Source organism: Vombatus ursinus, unplaced genomic scaffold, assembly GCF_900497805.2.
Source record: "Vombatus ursinus unplaced genomic scaffold, bare-nosed wombat genome assembly UNPS02009062.1, whole genome shotgun sequence".
Lineage (NCBI taxonomy): Eukaryota > Metazoa > Chordata > Mammalia > Diprotodontia > Vombatidae > Vombatus > Vombatus ursinus.
Window position 1 is genome coordinate 19,926,370 of NW_020948840.1, and position 18,104 is coordinate 19,944,473.

Here is an 18,104-nt window from a genome sequence, read left to right on the forward strand (position 1 = left end):
AAGGCAGCTCAACTGAGTTCTACTCTGAAGACATGCATCCCGTCACTCTCAAAACTAGCCTCATCCATCAGGATAATTAACCATCCTACAAGTATTTATTAATCAGATGGCTCCAATGTCATCTACATGGGTATTCTTTTCAATATAGCAGTTGGGTCGTACAGTGGATATACTGGACATGGAGTTAGGAAAACCTGAGTTCAAATTCTACCTTACACATTTATTAGCTATGTGGCCTGGACAAGTCACTTAACCTCTCCTGGCCTTTGTTGATCTATAAAATGGGAGAGGTTTGACTGGATCTCTTAAGGTTCTTTCTTTTTTTTTTTCTCTCAGGTCCTTTCTTTAAGGTCTTTTTTGGCTCTAAATCTATGATACTATGATTTATTAAGCACTTACTATGCCAGGCACTGTGTTAAGCATTAGGGACATAAAGAAAAATTGTAAACAGTCCCTGCCCTCAAGGAGCTTACATTTTAAAAGGTGGAAGATGATAGTTCTATGTAAGATCCCTAGTAGATACAAAGTATCCTTACATAGGTCTGAATTATAACTTATCCACGTCTTCTTAATGGTGTGATTCTATTACAATTTCTTTCTATAAATGTATAGAGAATTCACTTTTTCTTTGGTTCTTTTACTGCTTCTCAAATACTGGTGCAGCACTTAAGCCGCCCACCTGTGGTCCTTTCTTCTTGATGCCTAACTGGCCCACCTTTCCTTGATTATATATTTTGTGCTACGTCTCACACACAAGTCTTAAGTTGTGATATGTCCCAGCCTACTTTTGTCCACCATGCACCTTTTGGACCACTGTATAACTTTAATTCTTGTGAGATGGTAATGTTTCATGTTTTGCAGACATATAGCGTTGGGAAAATGCTGTTGATAAAAATGTGGGCTTTTTGTGGCAGTGAACAGTTTGGGACTATCAAAAGGGCAATGTAGTTTCCTCAATGCAATCTTTTTCTCAGCCCAGGGCACTACTTATCTGTTGTGCTGGTTATACACACACACATACACACACACACACACACACACACACACACACACAAACAGAGTGGACTATTTTACAATTGCATGTTATATTCTGGGCAACATGGAGTTTTCATTCACTTTGTTATTCCAGTGCAAATGATTAGGCCAATCTCTTTCAAATGACTAGATTTTACTGAGGAAGTTTGGTGCTGTGCCAGAACATAATGGGATCAGTTCAGTATCATTGATGATTAGGAATATTTATGAAACCAGGGATACACGAAAAGTAAAAATAGTCCTCACCCTCAAAGATCTCACATTCTAATGATAAAGACAGCAGTGAGGACCCAGTTGAGATTGTGTAACATGTTGAGAATGTTTTCCCTTTTCCCTTCTGTTTCTTGGCTTCCCTGGTTTCCTTTAAGTGTCTGCTATTCTACCTTCTGCAAGAATTCTTTCCCAGTTCCCTTCAATGATAGTGCCTTCCCTTTGAAATTATTTCCAATTAACCCTGTATCCTTCTTGTATATACATTGTTGTTTTTGTGTTGTCTTTATCATTAGAATGTGAGATCTTTGAGGGTGAGGACTATTTTTACTTTTCGTGTATCCCTGGTACATAGCATAGTGCCTGACACATAGTAAGTGCTTAATAAAGGCTTGATCACTTGACTTGAAAAAAATTTCAAGAATGGAGATCAACACAATTTAAAAAAACCACGGAGAGCTGACTGAAGATGAAGATTGAGAAAAGACTCCCAGATTTTGCAAAAAGATGTTAATCTTTGAAAGCAAAATTCTAGTATTTCCAGAAGGCCTATAAGCATCCTGGGCTTTGAAGAAGTAATTACAGAAGAGAAATAGTCTCATTAGTTTTTACAGGTGCATCTGGATTACAATCAATTTTTTTTTGTTATTCCAGCTAACCAGTAATCCACATTCAAGAACTGAAATACCTTACCTGTTGGGCTATTTGTAATAATAATGCCCAACATTTATATTAAGGACTTCAAGGTTTGCAAAGCACTTTACACATTTCATTTGATCTTCACAATAACTTGGTGAGATGGATGCTTTTATTATCACCATTTTACAGACAAGGAAACTGAGGCTGGCTTGCCCCAAGTCACACAACTAGTAAGTGTGTGAAATGGGATTCAAACACAGATTTTCCTAACTCTAAGCCAAGTGTTTATCCATTATGCCACCTCGATGCCTCTTTTCATTGCTAAAAATCAGGAAATGATAGGTGCATTCTATTGCTCCATTAAACAGCCTGCTTCTGTTGGCACATTCATCCAATCTTAGTGTCTTGGCACCTGAATTACATTATTCTCTCTTCGAGATTACTGAGATGTAGTTAATTACTGAGACATAGTTACCTGGCAGTAGGCTACAGTAGCCTAGCAGAGCAGTTTCCCTCATCCAAAGGGTTGCTGATGGAGTTATAATTCAGGAACCAAAGAAATTCAGTCCTTTTGAGAGATACAAGTCCTAAGGCAAAATACTTGATCTTGTGTCTCCCACTCCCACCCCATAGTTGCACATAGCTCTTATTTATATACAAGGACGATATTTTACCACAATTAAAATATTTTTTTTGTTATTGTAAACGTATTCACTAACTATATGACCCTAGACAAGTTGTTTAACCTCTTTCAACCTCAATTTATTCATCTATAAAATGGGGATCATACTTATAACACTTAATTCACAGGGCTACTGTGAAGAGAAAAAGAAAATATATAAAGTACTTTGTAACCTTAAAGCCATATACACATACAAATATATTTTTGAATATGGTTAATCTGTCATTATATAATACATTAACATAGTCATATATAGATAATAATATATTTCAAGTATGTGTATATATGTATGCACATATGTTATTGTTATTATTTACAATATGCCCAAGGTCAAAGAGAACTGAGTTTCAGAAGGGTCCCTATCATTACAAAATTAGAAAAATTTCGCTCTCCCTAACTTTTCCATTTTGTTCTTTCCCCTTCTACTTTCCTGTATCAACATTTCATTTTTTTTTTATGTCTTTCATCTGAGTGCTTTTGAACCTGAGTTCATGCACAGACAATGGGAGTTGGTAATAACTGCACTTTATAGAGAGAAACTGAGACACTGTGGAGTCAAATGCTTTTTTTTACAGTGGTGAGTCAACAGGCTGAGAACAGAACCCAAGACTGCTGATTTCCAGATCTTCCTGTTACTCTACTTGACTCTAAGAAAGCCATAATGAATCCTTTTCTCCCTTGTCTACTACAAAGTAGAGGCCATACAGAAGCTTACCTAGAAACCAATTAAGTTTAGATAATGTTTCTAATAGTTATTTTATGGAACATCAAGAAATTCAGAACAGTTTAATATGTGCAATTTCAGAGAGACAACAAAATCTTCAGTGATGAAATAATCACTGTTGGGGCAGCTCGGAGGCGCAATGGATAGAGAGTCAGGTTTGGAGTCAGAAAGTCCTGACTGAAAGTCCTGAGTCAAATGTGGTCTCAGACAGTAGTTATGTGAACCTGGGCAAATCACTTAACCTGTTTGCTTCAGTTTCCTCATCTGTAAAATGGAGGTAATAATAGCACCTACCTCCCAGGGTTGTTGTGAGGATCAAATGAGATAATAATTGTAAAGTGCTTATTAGCACATAGTAAGCTCCATATAAATGTTAGCTATTATCATTAATCAGAGTAGCAAAGAAAACTGTGTTTCAAGGCTCAGCTGATGCATCATTTGGGTAGACAAAACATAGCAATTACATATATGTTTGTGAGGGACTTGATATATTAAACCCAACTGGCAAAGAGGGAGAGTGAGCAATAAAGGTAAGAGTTCAGAGTAAGCTGGTGCTTGCCTAATATCCCATTAAGCTATTTTCAGATCACAGGAAACACACTGAGAGGAATAGGCATCCATCCTCCTACTCAGCAATTCAAATTGTGGGTTTCTGACTGGAAACTTCAGATGAAGCTGTGTCCAGTGAGGGGGTGATTTTATTTATACTGAAGGGGGAAATGATCAATTCTTATTCTGTAGACAAACTCTCCATACAGTACTGGTCCTTAAGATAGATAAGGGGTCATTGTTCTGACTCAGAGTGGACTTGATATGTAGCAGAGAAGTAGAAGAGCATGTGTTTCTTCCACATTTTAATTTCTCCTCATATCTCTTAGTCCCAGTCTTCTCTTATCTTGAAGCCTAGAATTGGAGGTCTTGATTCTGATCTTGATGGAGGCAAAACCACAAAACAAACAAAATGAAGAAATCCACTATATGGATACTGAAAAGTGACATTCAGTGAAAGGTCATAGTTATTAATGACCAATGATCTCTTCTGCCAGCATTCAAAAGCAGGCTGAATGCATAAAGCACACAGTGTCCTCTCCTTGAAGAGTCAGTCACATGCAGAGAATTTTTTTTTAATCAGTATAGATTCCCGAGGACAGAGCAGAAATGACCTCTCACAATCACAGAATATAAAACTGCAGGATATGCAGAACTACCTTTCCTTACATTTAACAGAGAAAGACCTCATGTACTACAGTTAGAAACCTTAATATATACCTGCCTCCTAATGGAGGCAAAAACACAAAGCATCTTTTTCTAATCTCTCACTAATCAGGCCAGAATGGTGGACAGATGAAATACTGAAATCTCTTATGGTTGGCTCCAGTATCTCTGCTGAGGTAGGAAGTGGCAATGGTACTATGCAGAGATAAACTGCTCTGAGATGGAAAAGTAATCAATAATTTCTATAATTTACTTGTTCAGTACCTCAGTTTCCAGCCTCTGCATTCAAGTATGCAAAGCAAATGAAACAAATTTTCTTTAATTTCAATAGATATGTCTCTGGTCTATGTGTTCTGAAGGGATGAGGTGGGAAGTCAAATTAAGGCATCAATTATCTGGCAAAGTTCCTAGGAATTTACCATAACTTTAAGAAATTTTTATCAAGTGTGCAGGATGCAGTTATACTGGGTATCGAGGATGTGTAGACAAAAACTTCTGTTCAAAAACTTGTCCTAAGAAGTCTATGTAAGCGATCAGTAACACAAAGCCTTGAGAAAGAGGACCTGATCCTCTCATATTTCATGTGTCCTCTAGCAGTTTTGCCACTTGATGCTTCGGTTCTGTTAGGAGAACTCTTCCTTTTATAGTTGATTGCAAAATCAATTATGAAAAATGCTGTCAACATAGAGTTTGGACTTTGTGAGAAAGAATGGTGGATAATTCTGAAACTCATATTATCACTCTTCCCCAGATCCAACTCTACCTCTTTGAAGTTAGAGTGCCTTTAATCTGTGGATATGAAAATACACCCATTAACAATTAATGTTCGCTCATCATTTAGCAACTCTGAGTAGGAGATGAGCATTATTTACATATAAGCAAGAAACAGATTTTTAAAGTGTCATTTCCCAAAGTCATAGCTTAAAAACAGGAGAGGAATTAGAACACTGCCCCTGACTACCAATTTGAGTTTAGAGTACTTAATCATCCTTCCATCCAGTAAACCACACATTTATTATAAGAGAACCAGTCATTCTTTGATGCCCAAGTGGCGATTCAACACTGAGAAGTAGGTTACAATCACGGTAGTTAGCTTTTTCTTACCACTATCCCACTGATACCCTGCCAGTACCCTACTATTACCTCCTTAGGACCTGTTTCTAGTATCCTCATTTAACAAGTAGACTAATATTACCATCTTTTTTCTATATTATCACAATCTTCCCATGTCCCCTTACTATGTGATCTGTGACACCTGATCTCACATATATATTTCATCATCCCAATTCCAGTATTCCTACAGATCACTATATCTCTTCTTGAGCCTAATCTTTGGGCTCATCTCTGTATGTTTCTTGCCAGTACCTAGGACAACAGCTATATTACTGGCAATGTAAGGGGTTTCAATAAAAGTAATGTCGTAAAGGACCAAGTCCAATAGTCCAAACAGTTCAAGAGTCTATATCCAATCATGATACCAAAGGATATTAGGGAATATTATGTGGCCCTTCAAAAGGTTACTTCAACAAGTTTGGAATCCCAATATTCCTAATTCACTTTAATGAAACTCTAATCTATCATCTATGGATTTGTCTAATCATTTTTTGAACCTATATAATTTCAATAGGATTGAACAAGCTTTCAGATTCACTGGAAATAAATTTTCTTTTACTACCTATAGGCCCTGTTCAAAAGATTCTCTTTACTTAGTCCTCAAATTCATGACAGCTAAACATAGATTCTATTACCAATTGGCAGAGGCCAACCTATGTTCAGTTAAGAAGGTTTTGGAGTAGGGCTGGTCCAGGGAAGATATGAAACAGTGGGATAGATCTAGTAGCTAGGGCTCATTTCTGGCTCTAGAACCCAATTTGTTGATCTAGGTAAAAAGGACCCTCTGGTTCTGTAAAAAACGTATTTTTCTTTTGCATCTACATTATAGAGAAATGAAATATAAGAATCTTGTTTTTTAAATGGCTTGTGAACTGGGAGAGATTGCCCCCTATACAACTTCCTGTGATCATGAAGGTCCATACCAAGCTGTGTCCATGAAAAGCAGTGTGGTGCAGAAGGTAAAGGCCTGGACTTGAAGCCAGGACGACCAGAATTCAAATCTGTGTGACCCTGGGCAAGTAACTTAATCAGTCTAGAATTCAGTTTCCTCACTTACAAAAGGCATGGGGTGGACTTGATTAACTTTAAGGTCCTTTCTAGCTCTAAATCTATGGTCATATTATTTTTCAATTTAATGACAAATTAGAAATGACTCTGCATATGCTACTGCTGCCCCCAAACAGGAAATATAATTCAATAAATATTTAGTTAAGTACCTATTATGTGCCGGGTATGGGAGAGGAGAAGGGAAGACAGACAACTGCATAGAAGAATACCACCATTTCATATTTATGTAATGGGGGACTGGCTGGGGAGCTCAGGACTTAAGAACATGAGCAGAGTGCTGCTGATGCAATTCCCCAGGTGGAAGACACTGGGGAGCCTGCTTCCAGGAGAGTTGTGATGACATGTAATGGAAGTGGCTTGGAGAGCTTTGGAGCATGGGCAAACATTCTATACCTGGATCTGATCTGCTAACCATGAAGCAGATAGGACCCTCTTTGATTGCTGTAGGGGAATACCTGGAATTGCCACACATTCAAAAGGCACTAATTGACCTCTTCCTTCCATTCTTGGTTTGACTTCTTCCTGTATGACAGCGCCTGGGTGAGGAGAGACATGCTGTGAAGGGAGTGGCCTCCCATGAATATGGGTGCCCTAGCATTTGTTTTTTATTTTTGTTGTTGTTTTTTTTTTTTCCATTTTAGGTGAAAGAGATTAGAGGCTACAACCTTGTGTCAAAAGGTCTGGAAGTTCAGCCAGGAGAGTGAGCCTCCAGGAGGTGTTGGAGTCAAGTACAGGAAGGGTTTCACAGCCAAGTCCAGCTTTGAGGCTCTGAGGAGTAAGAACTGACCTTCAGGGACCCAGCTCAGCTGGAGCTGAAACAAGTATTGAACTTGGTGGGGCTAATGCTATGTAAAAACTGTTGAGTCAGAGAACATTCTCCAGGTACTGAGGTGGCACAGGGGAGAGAGTGCCCCTGAAGGGCTGGAAGAAAATGCTTCTACTTCTATTTTTGCTATATCTTCAAAGTAAATATCCATTTGGAACAGCTAATTGACATTAATTGGTTAAATGGAACTGGGGAGTTAATCTGTGGCTAACAGTGGGGGGAACACAGCTGGCATGGGGGCTCAGGCATATACCACTAAGCACATAAACACAACCCCTTGAGAGTACCCCTAGATCCTGAGGGGAAGATGTAGCCAGCTTTGCTCTGACAGGAGTAATGCCACAGAGGAACCCGCTCCATTTGCATACTCTTTAAGGTTTATAAAGCATTTAAGTAGTGCTACTATGTTTCTCCTCATTTTATAGATGAAGAAACTGAGGCTCTAAGAGATGAAATGGTGTGCCCAGTGTGAGAGATGCTACTTTAAGTCCAGCATTCTTCTCAACACAGCACATCTCAATTTAATAACTCTCCTGGTGCTGAAATGATATCATCAAAGTACAAAAGAGCCAGGAGTCTGGCTTAAAGGAAGACGACAGTTTTAATCAATTGTTCCACAAATCTAGGATCACGCCCTCTTCTTATTTCCAAATATTTCAGTAAAGTTTAAGTTAATTTAGGCAGTTCAGGGCAGAAGATGGAGCAATAAGAGACTCAAGTCCCAATTTAAGTATAAATTCACTGTGATTGATGAGTCCGTGCCTCATCTATGTCTCAGTTTCCATGTGTGTCTGTGGAAATAAAATTCAATGTCTATTAGCTTCTCAGGAGCTGGGAAAAGATAAAAGTTCCCTGACAAGTGATGTGAATGTCTTGGGAATAGGATTAATGAAACACAAAGTATAACTGAATCTGACAGGCAACTTTCCCTTCACACCTTTCAATGCAGATCTAAAAAGAAATACAAAACAATGAAACAGTGGCCTTCTCATACTATTCCAGACCCCAGGCAAACTGGACTCTGACTTGTCACTCCCCACATGGCCTATGCTTTCTCATCTCAATGCCTATAATCACAGCACAGTGGAAAGGATGGTGTTAGAATCCTAGCCCTGCTATTTTCTGTGATCTAGAGAAAGTCATTTAACCTCTTTATGGGCTTCAGTTTTCCCATCTGAAAAATAATGGTGACGGAATAGATAACGTCTGAATGAGTCCACACCTGGAATGACTGTCTCATCCCAACCAAACGAGTCAGTATACATTTATTAAGTGTTTATTGCCAAGCAACTGGGCTAGGCTTTGGATGACACAGAGACAAATGGACAAGTCCCTAATCTCAAGGAGGCCATATTCTAAATAGGGATACAATATGTGCATATGGTAAATACAAATACGTGCATTATAAATACAAGGAAATTTCTTGGGTTGGGGGGAGGATTAGGAAAAGGCACTAACAGCTAAGGGAATAAGGAAAGGCCTCACACAGGAGGCAGTATTTGAGATGAGATGAGCTTTGACAGACACTTGGAATTTTAAGAGGCAGAGGAAAGGAGGGAGCAATTCTAGGCATTAGGGGATAGTCTGTACTAAGGCACAGAGACGGAAGAGAAAATGTCGTAAGAGAGGAGCAATAGGAAGACCAGCTGGATTAGACTTGAGTTCATAATGGGGAGTCATGTAAAAGAAGGTTGGAAAGGCAGGCTGGAGCTAGGTTGGAAAAGACTATTAAATGCTAAACAGAGGAGTTCATATCTGATTCTAGCAGTTTAAGAATGACGTGGTCTACAGGAATATCACTTTGGAAGCTGTGGAGAAGAAGGCTTGGTGAGGAGAGACACATGAGGCAGGGAGAACAATTAGGAGGCCATTGCAATAGTCTAGGCAAAAGAGCACAAGGGTCTGAACATGGGTGGTGGCTGTGCAATGTTTACGTATGTGTCCTTTCTCTCCTATTCACTGTCCACCTCACAAGGCTGTGGTGAGGAAAACATTTTTTAAACTTTAAAGCACTAAATATGTTAAAAATGACAAATAACAATAATATGATGTTGACCTGTGATTTCATTGGTGCACTGGTATATGGGGAACTCCTGGTGTGAAACTGTCTATAATTTAGAATATTTTTTTTGGGGGGGGGGAGGCAATTGGGTTGAGTAACTTATCCAGGGTCACACAGCTAGTAAGTGTCTGAGGTTAGTTTGAACTGGGGTCCTCCTGACTCCAGGGCTAGTGCTCTACTGCAACACCCGGCTACCCCTGACTTACAAGCTCATCAACAGTGGCTTAGAGCACTGCAAGGTTAACTTGCCCATAGTTGCACAGCTAGTATGTGTAAGGGACAGGACTCGAATCCAGGTTTTCATAACTCCAAGGACCTCTTTCTATTCACTATGACACACATCCCTCTCTGGACCAAAAATAACAATAATAAAAGATGACCAACTCTGGGAACTCTAAAAGAATCTGCTATCCTATTGAGGTTGAACAGGAAGAGAATTTATTATCATCATTAATATATTTTTAATTATTTTATTTTGATTTATCAACAATCACTTCCATATGTTTTTGAGTTTAAAATTTTTCTCCCCCTTCCTCCCCACCAACCTCCCCAAGATGGTGCACAATTTGATATAGGCTATACATATACATTCTTATTAAACATATTTTCACATTAGTATCACCATTATTATTGATAATATCTAGAATTTTATAGTGCCTATTATGTACCAGACATTGTGCTTTACAAATATTATTTATTCTAATTCTCACAACGAGCCTGGGAGGTAGGTGCTATTATTATCCCCACTTAGCAGTTGAAACCAAGGTAAACAGAGGTTAAGTAACTTGTCCAAGATCACACAGCTAGTAAGTGTCTTAGGCTGGATTTGAACTCAGGTCCCCCTATCTCCGGATCCAGCATTCTGTCCACTATGCCACCCAGCAGCTACTGCTAATAACAGCAAGCAGCATGATACTTCTAATTTACATAACAGCTAGTGGTAGTTTAAGAATTTACATTGAGCTTACACGGTAAAGGGACAAATTGGAAAGGAATACTTTCACAATACTCCTTAGTCACGGTGAGGAAACGCTTCTCCAGAGGCTCCTCCCAACACATCATCCATTAGCACATACTGGAAGAGACTGTTGAATTTGTGCCAACTGATCTATTCAAGCAATAGCCGCTGCCCCCCCCAGGAAACAATGGTTGGCCGGATCATAGTGAAGAACCTACTCTAGTCATAGAAGGGGAATTTCTCCTAGGCTGGGTCAGTCCCAAAGGAACTCCTGGAAGCAGATCAGAACTCTGGAAGGAAATCTAGAACCAGAACCAAGCCAATCCATCTGTGCATAGTAGCCAAAGTGGAAAGTATGCCCCTTGTGTGTCACTGGCTGCTAGAGATTTAAGACATCACTGTAACACTGTGCCATTACAAATATTTAATCCTACAAATACCAAAGTCTTCTGACACTAAAAATATGTCCCCGTTATACCTGTGTGTACCTTTGGTGGCTGCAATATTCTCTGTATTTGTATCTCTAGTGCTTACAAGAGTGTTTGACACATAGTAGGCACTTAATAAATGCTTGTTGACTATCCCAGATCTCACTGGCTCAGCCAAAATCAATTTAAATGCCTACCCTAGCCAAGATATTATATTTAGTTCTGAGGAGAAAAAGATACAGACCTTCAAGAAGCTTAAGTATTGATATACAGAAGAATAGGATAGGGGAGAGGAATAAATAAAAGTTTTATAAAAGGAGCAGAAATCCTTTTAAGCTGGGAGAGAGGAGAAGTGTTCGAATTAGGAAAGGCTTCATGGAGAAACGAGCTGGGTCTTGAAGGAAACAAAGGATTACAGTGAGGAAGGAATGTTCCAGGAAGAGAAAATAATAATAATAATAAGCACAAGCTATTATAATTTTAAGTATTATTATTTTAAGTATTTTACAAAAATCATCTTATTTGATTCCCACAACAACCCTGTGAGTAAATGTTATTGTTGATTTTTACAGATAAGGAAACTGAAGCTGAGAGGTTAAGTGAATTACCCAGGGTCACAGAGCTAGTAAGTGTCTGAGGCTGGATTTGAACTCAGATCTTCCCAACTCCAGACCCAACACTCTACCCACTGTACCTCTTCAACACCCATGTTAATACATGGAGGCAAGAATTTAGGAGAAGGGGCTAGGCCAGGAATTCATAGTTAGTTGGGGAAGACTCTACTTGACAAGATGAGGGTTGTTCTTTCCTTGTACATAAGATTCTGGCCAGGTTCAGCTGTTAATAGTACCTGAAAAGCCTGTAATATGGCAGAGGGGAAGTACTTTGGCCTTTTTAAGAGTTCCCATCCTGGTGTCACCATAGTTGTCTGGGCTCTTCCTGGGACACAAGGCACTGATCATCACCTGCTGTTGGGGCAGCTCTGCTTAGGGTAGGGCCACACCAAGGAAGGGAGTTGGATCAGACCATTCCTAAGGCTCCAGAGACAAGGTTCAGCATCCAATTTTAAAGCCCTTCTGGGGATTCTTGTTTTCTTGGGAAAGCAGTCAGGGCACTGGTTCATTCACTGAAGTCTTCCCAGAGAGGTTGTATGACCACTTGTCAGGGATTCTGTCAAAGAGATTATGCTCTCACAGGTTGGACTTGGATGATTTCTGGGGTCTTTTCTAAAGCAGAGGTACTAAGGTTGGTACTGATCGTCCAATTTTTTTCTTACAATCAGAACTGTTCCAAAGTGGAATGGGCTGCCTCTGGAGGGAGTGAGGCCTCATCACCCAAGACCTTCAAATGATGGCTGTATGATCATAAGTCAAGGATGCTGTTGGAAGGAACTCTTGTTCATATATAAGTTTAATTTGATGTCCTCTAATGTACCTTCCAGTTTGGTGATTCTCTGTAAAAAGGCTTAACCATCACTCTCAGGACTGAACTGACCTAAGCTGCCATGAGTACTCCAAACCTTTAAGGTCAGACTGACAGGATTCGATCTTTCAGAGTAACCAGACTTTTAAGAAGCAGTTTGGGAATGATAAGGGGTTTAATATGCATATGAGGTACCCTATACCAGAAGTTCCCCAAAATATGTTGGTAATGGAATTGGTAGAACAGTCACAGGCCTTGGACTGAAGAACGAGCCCCAAATAAACGAGTCATTATTAGCGAAAGAGAATCTGAATGGTGCTTCTGGCCCTAAGACCTGGGCAAGCAGAGAAAAAAATGCCTCTGACCCTTTTCATAGTAGACAGTCTTACTTGTTTCTTTTTCTATCAGAGCCACAGGGAATCCATACACAAATCCCAATAGTAGAAAAGTTCTTATGTGGAAAGCAAGGGAGTCCTAGCCAATATATAAGGCAACTAATAATATGGGGCTCAATATTCATTTTATATAAGGGGAAGAGATGGAATGCTTCAGTATCCAATCTTTCTATGGCAACAGTTAAAGGACTCCTCTCTCCAACTCCCATCCTACCATCAATCCTCATGGGAAAAGGAGAAGAAAAAGGCTGGTCTTTGAACCTGCAAGGGGAATTTATCTCTGTCACTCCTTCATTCACTACTTCCTTTTAAAAAAAATTAAGTTACATTGCTGCCTTTTGTTACACCATAGTCATTTCTGGAAATAATCTGTCCTGGATAACTGAACTGTCTCTTATAACAAAGAAAAACAGTTAAACATCTGCTAGAGAGACTGGGACTGACAATAGGCACAGCATTCTGTCTTCAAATTACCTTCTGATCCCATAGCATCCTACCTACTTGGAGGTACAAAGGTCTTTAAAAATTGGATCTACTTATTCATGCAGCAATTTTCTTTTCCCTCCTCTCCCCCCACCCCAGTTATAACTATGAGTTGTCCCTCCTCTTCTGACACAACAAATTCCATGTTTTCCATGTTGGCACCATTCCCTCTGACTTACTGATAACCTTTACAAGCCAGGGGTTGTGTGAAAGCGTGTGAAAGGAATAAGCAAGTACAGGTTACAAAACTGAAAAAAGAAAGCAGAGAAATTTCTTTCTCTCTTTTTTCCTAAATTGGGATATGATATTTATTAATTTTTTGTACACTATGGTCCAAATAAAATTTGCAATAGGTTGAACATTTTTTTTTTCCTTCACTTAATTTTATGCGCAAAAAAGAAGCTGGTTCTTCCCTGTGCATGAAAACATCCATATTTGAGGATTCTGCTTGTAATAGGTATTCTCCAATCCAAACTCTCATACCCATCTTGGTCATTCCTAGTTCTCCTTGTTCTTACACAACATGAGCCCCTACCACTCTCACCATACCTTTCTGCTGTGACCTCTGGAACCTTCTGTTTCACTGTGGGCAAACTCCATTTTATCTGGACTTAGTTTACAAGTCTTTACTTTACATCACTGCAATAATGAAAACCTGACACTCCTTCAAAATGCTGACTCTGCTGTCATATCTTACTGATGGTCCCCTCAACTCTAGACCATGGACCCACTACATGCCTTTAAATTCCCATTCCTGGATAGCAAGGACTTCAATCGTCATGTCTTTACTGCCACTGTCAACTTGTCCCAAGACCTCTTTCACAGAACCATATAGAATCTTGGACCTGGAACATACTTTTGAGATCAGCTGGTGTGAGTCTCTCCCCCACTTGACAGCTAAGGAAACAAAGCCCTGAAGAGGTGGAGTGACTGAAGAGGGAGGACTAGGACCTAGGTGTCTTTCCATGATGTCACCCTGCTTCCCACTCATGCCTGCAGGTGTTCTAAATAGGGAACTAAAGGGAGTTCTGAACTGCCTCCCCAAAGACCTCCTGGGAGAGAAAAATAATAGGAATAGAGGCAGGAGGTTTCTGTTTATTTGACTCTAGGTGTAAAATGAGATCTCTTAGCTTTTGTCCCAGCCAGGAGTGAACCTGAATTATTTGGTTTATTTGTCTAACCCTGGGAAAGCCAGGTGCAGACCCATCATCAATTATCTTGCCCAGTTTTGTTATTATGGAAATGACACATGTGTACAATATCACAGCAGGATTCAGGGTTGATCTGTGGCCACAGGAGAGAATGAAGGTCACTGGTCACCTTTGTCTATCTTCCAAGAAGATGTCAGTACCTGGTTCACATTTTTCTTCTTCTCTGTCTCCTGCCATCATCCTCTGCAATGTTAGTATCAGGCCCCTCGACCTCTAAGGTCCTTGTGTCAGCACAGGCTCATGTGGGCACAACAAGAGAGGGCAGCACAGGTGAGTATGGCCTTACAAATAGGGCACTGGTGTTGTAGAGGGGAGATGGCCCAACTAGGGTTCACTTAGTATGCTGAAAGAATCATCCAGGATTATCAGGGCAAACTGAAGGAAAAAGGCCAGGTATGAACCTTAAGCAGATAAGCCTGGGTTGGCTAGAGGCCTAGACCAGGCAGCAGCACCTGAGCAGAACATAGCCTGAATACATGGGGATTTGTTGGAGCCTAGCATTCTAAATGGACAAGAGAGTAGGGCAGGGAACAGAGTCCTAACAGAGAGTCTGTAAAGGGGGTCTCAGAGTCTGGTATAGGGGATACATTCCCCAAAAGGTACAACTGGAGAAAATAAAGACTGACAGGTGAGTAGCTCCTCTCCAGAGTGAGAAAGAGAACCATGTGCTTATGGCTGGTGACCAAACACAGGTAGACATCATATCCTTTGTGAGAATACTCCAATTCTAAAACCTTTCCACTATTAACCCCTATCTTCAGTCACACGCCAATATCTTATACCTCATTACCAAAAGGCATCACTCCACTTTCAGAATCTTTAATTCAATATTCCCTCCCCCACACCCCCCACCCCCGCCCCAAACTCCCCACCTTCATCTGAAACTACAACTTCTTTACCTATCTTCTTTCTTTTTATATATATATATATATATATATATATATATATATATATATATATATAAAATAAATTGCTTTCTATACTCATTGGGACTTATAATTGCTCAGTTCCTCTCATTTCACTTGGACCATTAGCCCATCTTTCTGGATTCACTGGACTATTTATCCACCTCTGACAACATGATAAGCTAATTCAAAGCTGCTGCTCTCTCTTTCACTTAAATTATCTTGAACAGACCTTCCACATGGCTTTTTATCAAACCCCCAACAATGAATCGCCATCTCCACTCACTTCCATACACACTACACTCAACTCTGCTATAACTCGTTCTCAAAAAGCCCTCACTATGCAAAATAGCATAATAAAAACCATAGGGTTTATGGGGGAAAATGGAGTTAGGGACACAATGATCAAAAACTTCAACAGGGCCTTACAAAAATCTAATTTTTAAAATGGTAGCTTTTTATTAGTATTTAATGGTAGTTTTATACATGTTAATAGTTGAGAAATACATAAATACCATCATAAATAGTGGAAGCTTCTGCAGCCATGGGCTGCTGCTTGGCTTCACCAAGTTCCCAAGGCCAGGGCTGGCAAAATTTCCTGCAGGTTGGGCAGGCCATAACGCTGGAACTTGGGATTGGAGGCCATGGTGGAAAGTTGAGGGGGGAGGGGGTGGACCAGCCCTCTCTTCCCATAGCTCTGACTTCACTAGAAGAAAATACAATAAAGGGCACTTTACCTTAACAAAAACCTCAAGTTTGCTTGTCAAAAGTAGTAGGTGTCGGTGTCAGAAGGATTACAGTTTGTGAATTATTGTGAAGTGGTACAATTTTCTACATTCTCACTGTTTCTCATGGAAGAAATTGAGCATCAGCAAATTCAAAATTTAAGTTATGCTCAAAACATTTTCTAATCAATTGTGTTGGAACAAATTTGAGTTTTCAAAGAGAATCATTATAGAAGAACTGATCATATTTACTTCTGCTCCCTGGGCACTAAACAATGGTAGAAAGAAGATGCAGAACTATGCAGACTAGATACATTACAACTTCAAGCTGTCAAACATCAACTTGGCCCTAACCCCTATTCAACAATCCCTTTATTCATCTATTACAGGTTTTAAGACTCTACTTGGAGTTACTATTTTAATAAGACTACAATCCCATCTTTCCTCACCATTGGTTATTTCTTCACTGAATTGATTGAGACCACACAGAATGAGCTCTCTTATCTTCATCTTTACATAACTGTCTTTATATCCATCTCCTCTTCCTTGCAACTAGTCTTAAAGAAAGAGGTAGTCCTCTTCCTTTGGGAAGCGAACTCTCTCATCTATGTCCTAGAACTGCCCTTTCAGGCACAGGAACTTGATTCCATGCTTATCTCTTCTCTCTAGCATCTTCAACCTCTTCAGCTCACTTGACTTTGTCCTTCAATTGAAATAAGAAATATTCATTAACTGATTACTATGTACAAAGTGCTAAGGATACAAAGAGGATACAACACACAGACCTTGCCCTTGAGAAGCTTATAATCTATTTGCAGGGATAAGCCATATATACATATAACTATGATATAAGGCAGAACATAATAGATTCAAAATATGTTGTCTGGACCTTTACAATGAGAAATCCGTAGATGTTCACTTGGGTCATAGAGGCATGGAGTAGGTGGTATCTGAGTTGGACTTTGAAGGAGGGAAAGGATCTCAAGAGGCAGAGATTGGCGTGGGGTTTGGGAGAAGGGAATTCATGGAGAATCTGTTCTAGGAACGGTGAACAGCATGAACAAAGGCAAGAGAAGAGGACAGAATGAGAATGGGGGGCAGTTAGTAACCCAGTTTGGCTGGAACAGAGTATATAAAGGGAAGTAGTGATACTTAAGTCTGGAAATGGCCTTGAATGATAGGAGACAGAGTTTTCTTTGCCTTCATATGTGCTATCTCCCAATCTTAAAAAAAAAATTGGTTTGGGGCAGCTAGGAGGCACAGTGGATAGAGTACTTGCCCTGGAGTCAGGAGGACCTGAGTTCGGACCAGGCCTCAGACACTTAACACTTACTAGCTGTGTGACCCTGGGCAAGTCACTTAAACCCAATTGCCCAACCCCACCCCCCAAGAAAAAAATTGATTCCTATCTCTATCACTTCCAAGAGTACAAAGGATCTCACTTATGACCTCCCTGCAGCCAAATCTAATGGCCTTTTCACAGGCTAAATCCTTTTGAACTACTCCATAGCATCTGATACTGCCTACTACTCTTTATTCTGGAAATTTTCTCTCTTGATTTCCATTACACTGCACCATTCTGGTTCTGCTGCTACCCACTCTACCACTTCCTCCAAGAAGCCTACTCTGATAATGTTAATTCTTCTCTAAACTATTTTTGCATTTAGTTGTTTGTAGTATAGAATTAACACCTTATAACACCTTGTATCTATAATGTACAATTATAATTCAACATTTTTATACCAGTAAATACACACACACATAATACTGTTTTGTTTACTAGCCATTTTATATCTCATTTCTCCAACTAAGTTCACTGTGGGAAGGGACTAATACACATCTTCTGTATCCCATACTGCCTAGCATCACGCTAAGTTCAAAGCAGAGGTTCAATAAGTCTGTTGATACTGTACTCTGTATGAGGGCCCTATGAACACAATATACAAATCTGTATGAATATCTCACACATTTGGCTATCTCTGGACTTTCATGCAACAAAGACT

At 39.7% G+C, this 18,104-nt stretch overlaps 1 protein-coding gene and 1 pseudogene across 2 annotated transcripts in view; both read right to left on the reverse strand.

Moving 5' to 3' along the window:
* LOC114034645 overlaps positions 1–15,994 on the reverse strand; it is a 50,315-nt pseudogene extending 34,321 nt beyond the window's left edge.
* The window catches only part of MAPRE3 (microtubule associated protein RP/EB family member 3), a 78,331-nt gene that overhangs the window by 47,541 nt on the left and 12,686 nt on the right, over positions 1–18,104 (reverse strand). The window lies entirely within an intron of this gene.